The sequence below is a fragment of the Oncorhynchus mykiss genome, chromosome 1, assembly GCF_013265735.2.
Source record: "Oncorhynchus mykiss isolate Arlee chromosome 1, USDA_OmykA_1.1, whole genome shotgun sequence".
NCBI lineage: Eukaryota > Metazoa > Chordata > Actinopteri > Salmoniformes > Salmonidae > Oncorhynchus > Oncorhynchus mykiss.
In genome coordinates, this window is record NC_048565.1 from 44,454,557 (window position 1) to 44,469,987 (window position 15,431).

General features: G+C 46.8%; 1 long non-coding RNA gene across 1 annotated transcript; it reads left to right on the plus strand.

The window, feature by feature from the left end:
- The first annotated feature begins 2,702 nt into the window (after positions 1–2,702).
- On the plus strand, positions 2,703–13,903 carry LOC118964638. The gene is made up of 3 exons (XR_005051832.1): positions 2,703–3,141; positions 12,306–12,470; positions 12,700–13,903. It is a non-coding gene; the product is annotated as an uncharacterized LOC118964638 (long non-coding RNA).
- The last annotated feature ends 1,528 nt before the right edge of the window (positions 13,904–15,431 follow it).

Consider the following 15,431-nt stretch of genomic DNA (forward strand, 5'->3'; position numbering starts at 1 on the left):
GCCAGCTACAGTTACCCTGAGGCTACATCAGTGCATCACTTCCTATGTGAGGGCATTCATGTTTTGTTTGATTTATAATTGTATTTTTTGCTGTTGTGTGCGTTTTCTTTTTTGCTGATAAGACGTGGGCTTGCAGAGGCACATCCTTGACTGCTCTTGTTCTGCGACTAAAAATAAGCGGTGAAGTAATGTGAAAAACTCTGCTCTATTTACATTCTGGTGAGTTAGGGCTGCTGAGAAGTGGAATCTCTGCTAGATGACTTAGGGGGAATTTCACTCTGGCTGCACTGTGCAAGCAAGCAGACAAGAGACACAGAGAGAGAAAATAGAGAGAATACAGGGGAACACAGAGAGAAACAGAGAAAGAAAGAGAGAGAAACACTGAGAAAGAAAGATGGAGAGAAACAGAGAAACGAGAGAGAGCAAGGTAGAGAGCGAATATAGAGAAAGAGAGCTGTCACCAGTACAAGGTGCTGTCCCAGAGGGGTGTGACAACAATTCCTGTGTAATAGCCAGAGACAGAGTGTGTGTGGAGGGGGGGCAGAGACGGAGAGGCAGAGAAAGAGAGGCTGAGAGCGAGGCAGAGAGAAAGAGGCAGAGAGAGAAAGAGGCAGAGAGAGAAAGGCAGAGAGAGAGGCAGAGAGGGAGAGATTGGCAAAGAGAGAGAAAGACTGAGAAAAAATAGAGAGAGAGAGAGAGAGCAAGGGAGGGAGAGAGAGAATATAGAGAAAGATAGAGCTGTCACCAGAACAAGGTGCTGTCCCTGAGGGGTGTGACAACAATTCCTGTGTAATAGCCAGAGACAGAGAGTGTGTGGAGGGGGGGGGCAGAGAGGGAGAGGCAGAGAAAGAGAGGCTGAGAGAGAGAGGCAGAGAAAGAGAGGCAGAGAGAGAGTCAGGGAGAGATAGAGATACGCAGAGAGATAGAGGCAGAGAGAGATAGAGATGGGCAGAGAGAGAGGCAGAGAGAGAGAGGCAGAGAGATAGAGATAGGCAGAGAGAAAGAGAGAGAAAGAGAGAGACCTGTTACTACAATAAAAGGGCAACCAGTGAAGAACAAACACCATTGTAAATACAACCTAGATTTATGTTTATTTTCCATTTTGTACTTTAACTATTTGACATTACTACAACACTGTATATAGACATACTATGTCATTTGAAATGTCTTTATTATTTTGGAACGTTTGTAAGTGTAATGTTTACTGTTAATTTTTTATTGTTTATTTCATGTTGGAAATGTAAACATATGTTTCCCATGCCAATAAAGCCCCTTCAATTGAATTGAAAGAGAGAGGCAGAGAGAGAGAAGCAAAGAGAGAGAGACAAAGAGAGAGCGAGAGAGAGAGAGGCAGAGAGAGAGGCAAAGAGAGAGCAAGAGAGAGGCAGAGAGAGAGAGGCAAAAAGAGAGAGAGAGAGGGAGGCAAAGAGAGAGCGAGAGAGAGAGGCAGAGAGAGACAGGCAAAGAGAGGGCGAGAGAGAGGCAAAAAGAGAGAGAGAGGCAAAAAGAGAGAGAGAGACAGACTTAGAGAGAGAGAGACAGACAGAGAGTGAGACAGAGAGCGAGACAGAGAGAGACAGAGCGAGACAGAGACAGAGAAAGAGACAGATAATAGACGGATGGCGGGTCTGATGAGGATATGAATCTGGCCGGCTGGTGGATTTATGAATGATTGGGATCGCAGGGGCACGTGGACGGATGTGCCTGACCCGCTTCCCCTGCCCTCAGATATCCCCAGTTAGCAGAGAGACTGTTAGAGAGAGAGAGAGAGAGAGAGAGAGAGAGAGAGAGAGAGAGAGAGAGAGTGACAGAGAGAGAGACAGAGAAAGAGACATAGAGAGAGACAGAGAGAGAGACAGAGAGAGAGACAGAGAGAGAGACAGAGAGAGAGACAGAGAGAGTGACAGAGAGAGAGACAGAGAGAGAGACAGAGCGAGACAGAGACAGAGAAAGAGACCGAGAGCGACAGAGACAGAGAGACAGAGACAGAGACAGAGAGAGAGACAGAGACAGAGAGACAGAGAGAGAGAGAGCGACAGAGAGACAGAGAGACAGAGAGAGAGAGAGAGAGAGAGTGACAGAGAGAGAGACAGAGAGAGAGACATAGAGAGAGACAGAGAGAGAGACAGAGAGAGAGACAGAGAGAGTGACAGAGAGAGAGACAGAGAAAGAGACAGAGAGAGAGACAGAGGGAGAGACAGAGCGAGACAGAGACAGAGAAAGAGCGAGACAGAGACAGAGAAAGAGACCGAGAGCGACAGAGACAGAGAGACAGAGAGAGAGAGAGCGACAGAGACAGAGAGACAGAGAGAGACAGAGAGAGAGAAAGAGAGAGAGAGAGTGACAGAGAGAGAGACAGAGAGAGAGTCAGAGAGAGAGACAGAGAGAGACAGAGAGAGACAGAGAGAGACAGAGAGGGAGAGAGAGACAGAGAGAGAGACAGAGAGAGAGACAGAGAGACAGACAGAGATAGATAGAGAGAGAGACAGAGAGAGAGACAGAGAGGGACAGAGAGAGGGACAGAGAGAGGAACAGAGAGAGAGACAGGGAGACACAGAGAGAGAGACAGGGACAGAGAGAGACAGAGAGAGAGACAGAGAGAGAGACAGAGAGACAGAGAGAGACAGAAAGAGAGACAGAGAGAGAGACAGAGAGACAGAAAGAGAGACAGAGAGAGAGAGACAGAGAGAGAGACAGAGAGACAGACCGAGATAGATAGAGAGAGAGACAGAGAGAGAGACAGAGAGAGAGACAGAGAGAGAGAGAGGACATTAGCGCAACATTGTGGCGCAGCATTTTCACAAAGCTTGAACTCACTGCACTCAGTTAGCACGTCTGATGATGACACACACATTCTTGAACAAGGAAGTCATTTGCAGTCTTTCTATTTGTATTTATTTTTGGTGTTTGGTGCTTTCAATGAGGAGCGGACAAGAACATAATAAGGATGACCTGTATATAGGGTCATCATGTGGATCATAAAAAGCTTACGAAATATGTGTGCTGTGCTCTTCCCAGCTTCAACTTGAAAGGGAGGCCAAGCTACAGCGCTGTAGCAAACCAGAAGGCCCGTTCCCATCAAGCCTGCCGAATATCTCGACTGATCTCCCTCGAAGCTGGAAACAATTTTGGAGGTCTTGGGTGAGTAAAATAATCGTGTAATACAGGCTTGATTAAGCCACTTAACGGACAGAGCGATGAAGGTCCAACTGGGCAACAGGTTCTGGCTACTAACAGTGAAGCTCTTTGAGACAGACAGACAGGCATGTAGAGTACAGTGCAAACTAGCCGTGGACACTTACAAAAACATCTCAGGAAGACTACGATCACTACTAGTGCAATAATGTCAAATCGAGTAATGAAGGAATCTCACAGGGAATCATGTATTCACTCCTGCTCCCCAACCACTCAATCACATATTTTCACCACCACCCCACCCCTCCCCTCCCCTCCCAAAACCACAACAACAACAAAAAAAGAAACAGGAGAATGTTTGCACTTATCTACAGGAAATAGCATTAGCTGAAAGTGGACTCTGGGGTCGGGGCATGAAAGGGATGGCATGGCCGAGGCAATCATTAGCGCTGTCCCCCGACACATGGCCTGCCCTTGATCCTGAGCCGGGCCCTGATGGAACATGGAAGGTGGGCAGGGGAGGGCCCGCTGCCCTGGGTGGGCTCCCCGCTTGACCCTCGCACTGGGACCGGCCCCCATCAGCCTGGTATGTCGGTATGCATGATGAGGGCGCCCGCTCCTATGCCCATGTCAGGGGACTCTGCCCATTGAGCCGGCTGAACGCAACCTTGCCCACCGCAGCACATCTCATCTCTGAAGGAAATCAAGCAAACATAACAAGACGGAAACTGAACTTAGATGGAATTGCAGCTGGTCATAGTTGGCCTGTGTTTCGCATCCATTCCTCCATGTTTTCTCTTCACCGGGTAGTCACTCACGCATGAGGACCAAAAACTCTCTCAGTCCGGTCCCACAATGCCCTGCCCCACTACCAACGGCAGTCCGTCTCTCAGTATTTTCCCAGCATTTCTCAACTCCAGCAATTTCTTTTCCCATGGTCCCTGTTCAGGGAACCTATTTGAGGCAGTCTATCAAACAACACTGGAAAAAGTACCTCAGAAAAATCTGCAATAAGAAGTCACTTTCCCTGGCATAAATCAGTTCCCCAGTAAGCCGACGCTGAGTGGGTCTGTTGTTGAGTTGACTCTAAATCTGCACAATCGTTCTCCACTCCCTCTGACAGCTTTCAGCAAGCATTATTATCCAACTAGTGTATTGTTGTGAATAGGATATTGAACCGAGTCAACTCACAGGATGAGTGGTCGGTTCAGCCAGAAGAGGACTGGTCCCCCCTCAGAGCCTGGCTCCTCTCTAGGTTTCTTCCTAGGTTCCTGCCTTCCTAGGGAGTTTTTCCTAGCCATCGTGCTTCTACACCTGCATTGCTTGCTGTTCGGGGGTTTAGGCCGGGTTTCTGTACAGCACTTTGTGACATCAGCTGATGTAAGAAGGGCTTTAGAAATACATTTGATTGATTGATTGCTACAGTATTTCCTGTGCATTCAGGGCCAATATGTCATTTGCACAGCAGAAAGCCTGTAACTATCCTTTTGTGACCTGTGTATGTGACAAAGGTAGATGCAAAGCCATGTCGGAGATAGGTTCCTCACCCTACCCTGGCTTCCGAGCATGTCACCAAGTGGCTAAAACGCTCCCAGAGCTCCGGGGCTCAATCTGTCACAGCCCAACAGAATACCCAGTGTCAGGTTGTCCCTGATATACCACTCATGTGTCTGTCACGCATTGTCAACGCAGACGCAGACATAGTATCGTGCGAGTGACATGGTGAACAGCTCACCGGGCTGAACAGATGAAGGAAGGAGGCAGGGAAATGTATTCCCTAAGATCTCTTTGATTCTATATCAAGAGGTTCTCACAACAACTCAAGATGCTGTGACACCACTGGCTTATCAGAGGCACTATTAATACTATGGGACCTCAGGGAACAACGACCCTGTCCCCCGTCCCTGGAGAAAGAAGGAGGAAGTCATTGATTCTTCCCACCACAATCTCTGGGAAGAACAGATCTTGCTTTTCCCTTTCAGTTGATGGGGTTATTATTTTAAAGGCTGTGAGAGACAGAGAGAGTACTAGCCCACACTAGTTTATTTCTGTGTCCACCCGGGCGAGTGGACAGGATAGGACCCAATGGCTCCAAGACAGGCCTGTTTTACGGCCACTCCTTCCCAGGATCGTGACCTCCTCCCTGGGTATTATTCTCACAGTCGCAGCCTCTGTGCTCCATATCTCCATACCCCCAGGATGTAATGTATAGAACAGCCCAGTGGCCTAGATGTAGTGCATCACCCAGAAGACATGTTAGTCACATTCACAAGCTACACGTGCTTATTAGCAATGATTTGTTACAGATATCTAGGACAAGGATCTGTGAGAAAAATAGCCCTCGCTATGGTTAGGGATCTACCTGAAGTCACATCTTGACAGGTTTGAGTTACGGCTCTACGTTTAACATGCAATTAGCCTCCTGAAAGCTTGCTGAACTGTCTTTGAGTCTATTGACTCAGGAATGAAGAGACTTTTCTACTACGACACAAAACTGATCTCAATTCAGCTGTAGGTCCAAGGGACATTCTGCTGCTGCAGACGACCAGACATATTCTGTTATCCGGTTCAAATCTGTGAGCTCTTCCCCCTCTGCCAGTCTCTTCCCCCTCTGCCAGTCTCTTCCCCCTCTGCCAGTCTCTTCCCCCTCTGCCAGTCTCTTCCCCCTCTGCCAGTCTCTTCCCCCTCTGCCAGTCTCTTCCCCCTCTGCCAGTCTCTGCCAGTCTCTTCCCCCTCTGCCAGTCTCTTCCCACTCTGCCAGTCCTATCCCCCTCTGCCAGTCTCTTCCCACTCTGCCAGTCTCTGCCAGTCTCTTCCCCCTCTGCCAGTCTCTTCCCCCTCTGCCAGTCTCTTCCCACTCTGCCAGTCTCTTCCCCCTCTGCCAGTCTCTTCCCCTCTCTGCCAGTCTCTTCCCCCTCTGCCAGTCTCTTCTCCCTCTGCCAGTCTCTTCCCCCTCTGCCAGTCTCTTCCCCCTCTGCCAGTCTCTTCCCACTCTGCCAGTCTCTTCCCCCTCTGCCAGTCTCTTCCCCCTCTGCCAGTCTTTTCCCCCTCTGCCAGTCTCTTACCACTCTGCCAGTCTCTTCCCCCTCTGCCAGTCTCTTCCCCCTCTGCCAGTCTCTTCCCCCTCTGCCAGTCTCTTCCCACTCTGCCAGTCTCTTCCCCCTCTGCCAGTCTCTTCCCCCTCTGCCAGTCTCTTCCCACTCTGCCAGTCTCTTCCCCCTCTGCCAGTCTCTTCCCACTCTGCCAGTCTCTGCCAGTCTCTTCCCCCTCTGCCAGTCTCTTCCCCCTCTGCCAGTCTCTTCCCCCTCTGCCAGTCTCTTCCCCCTCTGCCAGTCTCTTCCCCCTCTGCCAGTCTCTTCCCCCTCTGCCAGTCTCTTCCCACTCTGCCAGTCTCTTCCCCCTCTGCCAGTAACTTCCCACTCTGCCAGTCTCTTCCCACTCTGCCAGTCTCTTCCCACTCTGCCAGTCTCTTCCCCCTCTGCCAGTCTCTTCCCCCTCTGCCAGTCTCTTCCCACTCTGCCAGTCTCTTCCCCCTCTGCCAGTCTCTTCCCACTCTGCCAGTCTCTTCCCACTCTGCCAGTCTCTTCCCCCTCTGCTAGTCTCTTCCCCCTCTGCCTCCCCTCTGTGTCTTAGCTCCCTGTCCAAGGTGGACCAACTACAAAGGGATGAGTATCACCCCATTCTGCTCTCATTCTCTCCTCACACTCATTGAATGGGGGATTTCCATTGTGAGAACCGATGTTCAACGGGAGCCCACCTAACCATGTCAAGACACACAGCGAAAACCCGCACTCACTTGTAAGCGCGCACAGCTGAGTGAGCGCCACGTCTTGGGCTAGGGTTATATGCTGTATGCATGTGCAGAGGCATGTCTTTGCTGAGAGAGAGAGAGAAAGATGGTTGTCGCTACACTGATCCAGGGGCGGCAGCTGTTATGGTGGTGGCAGAGGGACTGAGGGGTTGGTGGTGGCTGAGGCGGGATGAGGGGAAGACGGCAGCAGTTGCTCCAGACCCGACTGACGTGCACAACGAGCTACTCTTCCTCCTCCCTGTCTGTCTGGATCTAGTGCAGCCAGCAGGGCTGCAGAGGAGCAGATGTTTCCTTTATTTAGCCACCGAGCTACAGACAAACCGGGGGCTAACCTGGCAGACTGTCTGTCATTGATGACGTGGTACCAGAGTGTAGCTCGCGACGAGCAGCTAACAGAGGGGCCTTTTCTTGGTGCCGCTCATCCTGATCTTTTCTGGAACTCTGACTTTAGCACTGGATCCCGGAGTCAGGACTGAGATAACCAGAGAAAGATAGACAGGAAGGGAGACAGTCTGGCACAGTGGACCAGAGAAAATGATTTTCAAAAATATATAACGTTATACTGTTTATATATATTTAAAAAAAGGCAAATATAAATGGGTCTATTTTTCAATATTCATGTTTATACGTTTCAATATTCATCAATGAATGTAAGACAATTGTTAATGAAATCAAAATACTACTCATATCACTACTCTTCACAGCTTCCTTTGACAGACATTTTTTGCTCCGTAGTATCTACAGATGAAGCATTATGGTGTCTTAGAGGAGGCTTGCGTATGTCCAAAATGGCACAAATCTTCCAACTTCAATTCATTAGTCCTCAATTGCTTTAAAATGCAAATGTAAAATATATGTCAACAATTCTTTCTCCAAAGGACCCTTCTATGGATTACATCTTGTGAAAATCCCCCCAAAATCCCCTCCTCTGGGAGGAATCACCCAGTAGCGACTGCCCAGGGTGGCTGGTGTGGAATAGATAAGGGGGGGGGGGTCCAGCACCCTGAGCCCAACCTCTGTTCTAGAGCCCTGGTCAGTCAGCTGTGGGGAGGCAGCAGCTGCAGAGACTAATCCGAAAACGAAACGTATCTGAGCACAAGTGTGCTAGCACATGTCCAAAGTGTCGAGTCACTCTGAGCAGAACCACTTCACTGAGGGATGACCTGACACACTGGGTGTCTGTCCTATGCCTCCATCCATAGACCCCTCATCTTAGGGTCCAAGAGAAATCCGGTTCCTCGCCAAGAGACTCAGGCAATGGTGTGATACTAGGAATGTGTCTGTTTGTCATGTTATGACCCAAAGACAAGCGGCAAATGTTTACTTAGACCTATCAGCTTGATACCCGGGCGAATGATTTAGCGACAAATTATTTCAGGACACTTCTATTTAAAGTGGATGGTTCTTGATGTATTGAAAAAGACTGTATAACTGCTGTATAACATCAAATGTTTAAAAAAAAAAAAGAGACATGAGAGTAGCGGATGGGACAGAAATCACCTGACCGCCATTTACAGGAAATAAAGCCTGTGGAGTTTCGGTGGTTTAGAAAGAAAGACACAGTGCTGGTATCAGATCATTTATGGTAGTGAAAATGACAACAACATATGTGACCACTAATAGATTATCATATGACCTTTACCTTCAAAGTGGGCACTGGCTCCCATGCAATCCAGCCTCCGTGAAGACATGAAAAATTACACCGGTTGGCGAATCGGACTACTGTCATTGATCAATTGACCACCGACTGTGGAGTATCTGAAATGTTCTGCGGAGTCAAGAATTAGATCTCAGCGGGTATATAGATTGTGTTGAAATTCCTTTCTCGATTCATTAACTGTGTATACTAAAAGAATCTGCCGACAGCCACTATCGACTCGTGAACAAGTAGGCTTCGTGGAAATATGAAATAGTTATCTACTAACACTCGTGATATAAAGTGACAATCGAAAATACAGACAGTTTCATTTCTTATAGACACACTCATTGTTATTTCCAACAACGTTGCACATGAACAGAACTTTCCATCCCTGTAGATAGAAGACTAGAACCACCATAAGTGATCACAGATATAAAGATCTATACGAAAGCTCTTGAACCTCATTCCTAAGGGCAAGACAGACAAGCAGGAGAGACTGGTTTCAATCAAAACAACAGTGCAGAAACAGCCTTCCCCAATCTATAGTCAACGATACGAGGTGGTATCTAAGAATACTGAATACTCAGTGTATACTCTGGGAAGTAGAATGACACACGTGCACTAGAGTACGTGCACACAAAAACACACACAAAAAAACACACACACACACACACACACACTCACACACACACACACACACACACACACACACACACTTTATTATATCCTGTTTCATCTACACCTCTCGTATACTACTACAGTCTGGTGTTTAAGGATATTCTATTTCTCAGATGGTCATCAAATTGCCAGAGAGAATCCGCAGATACAGGGAATCTTTCTTATACTTCTTCCTTACAGCACAACACATGCATCATGCCCCTCAAAAAGCCCAAGATCTTGCTGTGCTACAATGTCTTCATTGAAAACAGTAGCCTTCCCATGTGAAAGCAGCACCTCAAATGTACAACGTAAACCACAAGAGCTAAGAGTTAAGTCTTACCTGAGATGAGCCACACCCGACCAACCACCATTCCTGACCTGCTCCAACGCTCCTAGAACAACAAACACAAAGACACCATTAAATAAACTGAGTGACAGCCATCTTATAAACTCCAAGAAAGTACTGCTCAAACTTAGTTTACTATTCTCAAGACTTTGTATCTGAGGAATCAAGTCAATCAGACTGATGACGTTGACTGCATGGAAAGTCCTATTCCTCTGGGGGAAAAAAAACTCAACATGCAACAGATTCAACCATTTTACTGAGTTACAGTTCATATGAGGAAATCAGTCAATTGAAATAAATTCATTAGGCCCTAATCTATGGATTTCACATGACTAGAGTGGACCTGGGAGGGCATAGGCCCACCCACTGGGGAGCCAGGCCTAGCTAACCAGAAGGAGTTTTTCGCCACAAAAGTTTTTTTTTATTTCAGACAGAAATACTCCTCAGTTATATCAGCTGTCCGGGTGGCTGGTCTCAGATGATCCCGCAGGTGAAGTGGAGGTCCTGGGCTTTATACACCGGGTACCAGTACCGAGTCGATGTCCAGGGGTACGAGGTAATGGAGGTAGATATGTACACATAGATAGGGATAAAGTGACTAGGCAACAGGATACATGTGTGCACAAACTTAGAGAGAAATAAGCTTTTTGTGTGTATGGAACATTTCTGGGGTCTTTTATTTCAGCTCATGAAACATGGGACCAACCCTTTACATGCTGCGTTTACATATTTGTTCAGTATAATTGGAATTCCCCAGTAGTCTACTGACTTTTCAGAGTCATCATACCTGTAAATTCCCTGTGTGGGTGACTGGGAGCTCATGTGTTCACACAATTACACAATCTGGATCTGAAGAACAGTGTTTTAGCCTGTGTAACTGTGATATGGCTGAATGCTCAAACCCAACCCATCTAGTTTACCGTTTTTGAACGAGGCATCGACTTACGCAAGAACAGAGATGCATTCATTACGCACCAAACGGAAGAAAACGGACACAAACAGGGTGGCACTACCTGAACTTAACATTCGTTATGAATATGACCCTGATTAAGAAGGACAAGCCATCATTCTATACGTTTCAAACTGTCCAGATTCTACAAGGTTTATTTTAAGACTCAAAAGACATTCAACTGATGTTACAAGAATGTTCCCAGAACACTTTTCCACTGCGGGGCCGTGCCGTGAATATCACAGTTCCTATTTAATTTCCACTTGATTCCTGGAACCGAGTGAGATATTCAGCCTCGTTTGATACCTGGTACTGACCTCTCGAACCAAGTAGTCCAGGTGGGTGGGGTTACAAATGGCCGTACTCAACGATTAGTCTCACGCAAATTACGTCACAGTGTCACGTATGTTAATCCTCATGCACTCGTCACTGGCGTATTTATTTTTTTTACAAGAGAAGGCAAATCTAACATGATGACGCCCCATCAGCGAAGATCAGCACTGTAATACATTGTTTTTTTTCTAGCTAGCTACCAACGTCTTTAGCGAAGCTAGCTGTAGCGGGTGAGAGTGAACACTGTACAAGACATGAACCAGAGTCGATAACTTGTCATATAAACATCCATGGAAGGCCAATGCCGTGAACATAGTTACCTGTTTGATGTTGGCCGGAGTATCTGACTTATACAAACAACTCCGAAAGGCTCTTCTGTCAACATTCTTGCAACATCAAAGGAATGCTTTTTGCACCCAGATACAATCAAATCTGAAAGTCAGTTTGAGTGTTTTAGGAACCAATCTCTTGTCATAATCCCACAATGTTCGCACAACCTAAAGAAATATTCTGGGAACCTTTAAAGAACAGATTAAATGTGTTCTGGGAACGTTCTTGCAATATCAGTTGGGTGTGTTTTGCATCCTGAATGGAACATTATGGAATCATCCGCACATCTGGACAGTTTTTGTGTTTTGGGAACAAATCTTTTTGTCCACACAATGTTCACACCATAGTGTTCTTCCCCACAGTGATCAGTTTAACAGGGCCGGCGATTTGATTTATATATTTTTATTTAAGTCAGTTAAGAACAAATTCTTATTTACAATGACGGCCTACCGGGGAACAGTGGGTTAACTGCCTTGTTCAGGGGCAGAACAGCAGATTTTTACCATGTCAGCTCGGGGTTTCGGTTACATTCGGGTTACTGGCCCAACGCTCTAACCACCAGGCTACCTACCGCGATGCCTCAGGTCCTCCAACCAAAACAGGTCAGCGAGCTAAGCTTACATCCGAAAGTTAATGCCCCCAATCCATCGCAGGAGGAGGAGAGAAGGAGGAAGAGGAGCTTAATTGAACAGTAAGACCAGGTTCACTTCACCTGGAAGGAATGCAAGGTGTGGGAGAGGGAAGGAGGGAAGGAGGGAAGGAGGGAAGGAGGGAAGGAGGGAAGGAGAGAGGGGTGATGTATCATGAAAGCCAGTGAGATGTGAAGTTGTCAAAACAGATTTATTTTCAAACAAAGTGAATATAAAGTGCGAACACAAAGATCTTCAATAGGCAACGGGCACTAATAGATCCCACAACTTCAAGAGTCAGGAAATGGGATAAGATAAATGGTGAGGGGGACATCTAGAATTTAAGTCCCTCCATTGTCCCAGCTCCCTTTTTAAAACGTCTTCTATTATTTAGAAATGTCTTTGAAATCTGAGCACTTGGCAAAGCATTATTGGTTATAAAGCAACTCTCTGTACTTTACAACTCTTTTCAGGGCCGCAGGTTGGGGAACCCTGGCCTACAGGGAGGAGGTCAGAGACCTAGCAGTGTAGTGCCAGGACAACAACCTCTCCCTCAACGTCGGTAAGACAAAGCTGATCGTGGATTACAAGGAACACAGGTGGAGAGCATCAAGTTCCTTGGTGTTCACATCACTAAGGTACTATCATTGTCCACACACACCAATGGGTCCTCTGATCCTCAAAAATTTCTACAGCTGCACCATAGAGTACCACAGTATCAGTCAAATTACCCAGAAAACCTAGCGGTCAAACAGGGAAATGGTTCTAATCGCTTTTCCGCCATTCATTTTTCCCATAGGGTTTTTCAGAAGTTCCGTGTAGGCTTACCCTGGCGTGATGTTTTGATAATCATGTAAATCTCTCTAGGACAAGGTAACTCCCTGCCACCCAGGACCTCTATACCAGGCGGTGTCAGAGGAAAGCCCTAAAAAGATTGTCCAAAGCTCCAGCCACCAAGTCATACAATGTTCTCTCTGCTACCACATGGTAAGCGGTACCAACATACCAAGTCTGGAACCAACAGGGCCCTTAACAGCTTCTACCCCCCAAGACATCAGACTGCTAAATAGTTAGTTAATTGGTCCGGGTAGCTATTGGTTAACTATCTACAATGACCCTTTTTGCACTAACTCTTTAGACTCATCACATACGTTGCTGTTTACTATCTATGATGTATCCTGTTGCCTAGTCACTTTATCACTATCTATGTGTACATATCTACCTCAATTACCTCGTACCCCTGCACATCGACTCGGTACTAGTACCCGGTGTATAAAGCCAAGTTATCGTCACGCATTGTGCATTTATTACTTGAGTTATTATTTTACTTTTTTTTCTCTCTGCATTGTTGGAAAGGGCCCGTAGGTAAGCATTTCATCGTTAGTCTACACCTGTTGTTTACGAAGCATGTGACAAATACAATTTCATTTTATTTGAACTTCGTTGTTGAGGAAAATGTTTTACTTACTACGACTGTGATATTTTAAGATGAATGCACACACTGTAAGTCACTCTGGACAAGAGTGCCTCCTAAATTACTAAAATGCTGTAAACAATGCTGTGAACAATGCTGTGAACGATGCTGTGAACAATGCTGTGAACAATGCTGTGAACGATGCTGTGAACAATGCTGTGAACAATGCTGTGAACAATGCTGTGAACGATGCTGTGAACGATGCTGTGAACAATGCTGTGAACGATGCTGTGAACAAGGCTGTGAACAATGCTGTGAACAATGCTGTGAACAATGCTGTGAACGATGCTGTGAACAATGCTGTGAACAATGCTGTGAACAATGCTGTGAACTAATTTTCCCCAATCCTCATTCTCTGGGCCCCTCATCTCTAAACGAAGAGATCAAGACAGCTCTACTTTATCAGGGTGACTGGAATGTCGCTCTCTTCTGTTTTTGGTGTGTGTCTAACGCAATGCCATATGTCTAACGCAATGTTATCCAGGTGGATATCAATAAAGACGGTGTGCTTCAGGTAGAATCCCCCCACCGTTTCTGAAGCCTAATCTCTCTATTGAAGCAGCTGCATTGATTTGTGATTGGTACAAAGGCTGAGTAAACAGCTCGGCCAATGCCACCCAAGGAAGGACTGGAAGTGACTCCGCAGTCAAGTGCTTTAGTCTCCTTTCGGATTTGTTTGGAGAAGGGTTTGCTTATCCATTCTATCCATTCAGACCCTGCTAACTGGCTGCATCAGTGGATTAACAGAGTTCTGGATCTCCTCTGGATCTTTGTCTGGGCTTTTTGTTTGTGGCCCTGTTAGAATTCCCCCCCTGTTTTTGTCTCTCTCCGCTGTTGTCAAGCAGATGTTCTCTCTCTGTGGTCAAGAGACACACACTGAGACACGCACGCTGAGACACACACACTAAGGCAGGCACCCAGCCACGCACGCACCCACCCACACCCACCCACACACCGAGACTGCTTTGATGGCAAAGTTTCAGCTCATCAAGGAGGGTAGTGTAGGGGCAGTAAAAACAAATGGCAGGAGAAAGAGAAAGGTAGAGGAAAGCAGAGGTAGCCACTAAGGACATGCCACATTCCTCTCCTGTTTTTGCAGTCTCTTGTATCCTTTTGTTCTATGAGAGTGAGCGTTGAGCGTTGACATGGGGTGAGATGAGCCACATGTTCTGGTCAGTCAGAGAGAGAGAACGAGAGAGACAGAGAGAGAAAGACAGAGAGAAAGAGAGAGAGAGAGGGACAGACAGAGAGGGAGAGAGGGACAAAGACAGAGAGGGAGAGAGGGGGGGAGGGGGATAGAGAGAGAGAGAAAGAGGGTGAGAAAGAAAGTGAGAGAATGGAAAAGAGAGAAAGAGAGAGAGAGAGAGACCACTGAGCGGGACGAAAGAGTGGAGGTGTGGAGTTCCGATCCGTGGCCCCACAGAGTGCCTGGCCTCCACTAAACCATACAGCCATCAACATCCTTCACAGGCCACTTAGGCTGACACCTGCACTGACAGCTCCGTCAACTAACTACAGCCCGGAGGGTGGGAACACATGCCGAGACAGGAAGTGGACGGTCAGACAGGTCAGAGGGGGTCACCAGAGGTCAACAGAGGTCAGCAGATACAGTGTCTAAGAGCATGACACATACTGTAGGTGGCCAGGTATTGGAGATGTTTTTACAGGCATCGGGTAGTAACAGGTGGGTTGGGTTCATTTCTCACTCATTCTGTCCATGATTTCACGTACTGTCACACACACATCTATACAAGAGCAGGCAGGTGCAAGGTACCCAGGATGAAAACGCCTCACAGTTAATGAAATGTTCAATGTTTCAATAATGTTTTATTGCATAATGGGACATAGACGCAAGAAGAAATTATACAACGAGCAAAGTGATGATGCTGTATGTGACTGCTTTGAAAGTATGTGCACGGGTGATCAGGGGTGTATTCATTCGGTTGATTCTGTTGCAAAACCTTTCTTAAACAGAAGCAAACGGAACATAAGAGGGAATTTGTGAATTTGTCCGATAGAAACTCTTGTTTTTGTTGCAAAATGGAAAGTTTTGCAACTGTTTGGACAAATGATTACATCCCAGATCAGCTCGATGCAGGCAAGTGTGTGCAAGGCTGTATTGAAC